Below are 1,985 nucleotides of genomic sequence, written 5' to 3' on the forward strand. Positions count from 1 at the left end.
GGAGGGTGGTCAAAGAGTCATTTGAAAAAAAATGGAAGCTGCTGTGGGATGATGCTTTTGTACGCTGGTTTAATAAAACACTGATTGACCAGTAGCCAGTCAGGAAGTATAGGCAGGATAAGCAGACAAGGAGAATTCTGGGAAGAGGAAGGCTGAGTGAGGAGATGCCAGCCCACCATCCAGGGAGCAGCACATAATGGCACACAGGTAAAGCCATGGAAAATGTGGCAACATATAATTAAATGGGCTGAGTAAGTGTAAGAGCTAGTCGGTAGTAAGCCTGAGCTAATGGCCGAGCAGTTTTAATTAATATAAGCTTCTGTGTGTTTACTTGTGTCTGAGTGGCTGGGGATCAGGTGGGACACAGGAAAACTTTCAGCTACAGCAAGCCACATTGTCTGTTTTGACCCACACTCCAAAATGGCAAGTCCTCACTTCGGGACTGTTCTGTTGATCACTGATCAATGCAGGTGCTAGGTAGGAGGAGAATGATGCAAGAATGTAACAGGAGGACCCCTGGAGGCCTCTGAGAGGCTGGTACCTCAATTCCTTCTCTTCAAGAGTCCTTGCTTTAAAACCTCCTTTTCAACAAAGACTGTTAGATACCAATTGCTAGACATTTTGCTTCACTTTTGTTTTTATAGACAGACACGTGCATCTAAAACTAAAGTTCATTGTGTTTCATTAATGTTTTCATTTGAAGCCAAAATGATTTGTAGGTTCAAAGTGGTAAACAGTAGAAGGCATTGTTAGGGTGCATGGCCTTGCAATGAACTTTGAAAGTAAAGATATGGAGTGCATGCTCTTTAAAAAAAAAATACAAGTCTTTTATTGTCCCAAAAGACACCCCAAATCTTACTTAAATCCAGGATCTTGTTTCTGGAGCTGGGTAACTTAGGACTTTCTCATCAGCCTTCCGCACAGTTCCCTTTTCAGACACACAGATAGCATCTAAAAACTTTCTCATATCCTTGTTTTTAACTCTTGTAGCTTGCTGAATCAGAGTCGCTGAATTTGAAACAAGTTCACTATCATTTCCTTTAAGGATTGATTCATCCTTCTGGGCTTGAGAAACAGAACAGGCAATGCCTGTCTTCATCCTAACCCTGTGGATGTATTTTTCTCCCAAGAAATTTCAGATTTCAACCCATTCTGAATAATGGCATTGATAGGGAAGTGAGCACACACAGACCAAATCCTGTAGGAGAAGCCCAGCATAACACCCTTGATCATGCTCTGAACTTGACTACAGATGGTTTGGACAGTGGTCAGTTCCTTTTTGATACCCCACCATTTGTCAACCTGGAGCCTCTTCTTCTTCTTCCCAAGGAGACTCAGCTCTACATTGATATGATTGAAGTCCCTCTGGAGGGTTCCTCTGGGACCCTTCACAATGACTGTGCATCCTTTAGAGTAGTGTCCACATTTTCTGGAATGTCAACAGTCTGATTGCTGAGAATAGTCTTCATTCTCCCAGTAGATGGGGCAAAAAGAGCAGAGTGTGTGTTCTTCTATTGAAAGATAGACAGGTGATTTATATTTTCATGAAATTGATTTCTAAAAATTTGGAGAATAAGCTGGTAATATCAAACTAAATAAATGTTACTGTTAATTTTAAATGACCTTTCTGAATTTTTAATTGTTGTTGTTATTGTTTCCTTTTTTGATCAGTACATGCTTTTTTGGTCCAAATCAAGACCAAAGGAGCAGGAACAGATAATATGAAGAAGATGCTGACATGGATGGTGTATAAACACCCATAAGGGAGTATACTGTCTTTTAGTAGCTTTGTCTTGTCTAGGGAGAGTGGACTTTTTAGTTTCCTTTTTGCATGTTGGTGAGTTACAGGAGCATTGACTACTACCGGCTGTTTTCATGACTGATCCTGAATTGGTAACAATGAGGCAACTTCTCCTCCAATAGAATGTGATGTGTTTTTGGTGGGGGCACATGAGAGGACAGAAAATACCCTCAGAACTGATTTG

The 1,985-nt window shown here is 40.8% G+C and overlaps 1 pseudogene; it reads right to left on the reverse strand.

Moving 5' to 3' along the window:
• Positions 1-859: 859 nt before the first annotated feature.
• LOC118597075 lies at positions 860-1,469 on the reverse strand (annotated as a pseudogene).
• Between the last annotated feature and the right edge of the window lie 516 nt (positions 1,470-1,985).

This window comes from Onychomys torridus, chromosome 16 (genome assembly GCF_903995425.1).
Source record: "Onychomys torridus chromosome 16, mOncTor1.1, whole genome shotgun sequence".
NCBI classification, from domain to species: domain Eukaryota; kingdom Metazoa; phylum Chordata; class Mammalia; order Rodentia; family Cricetidae; genus Onychomys; species Onychomys torridus.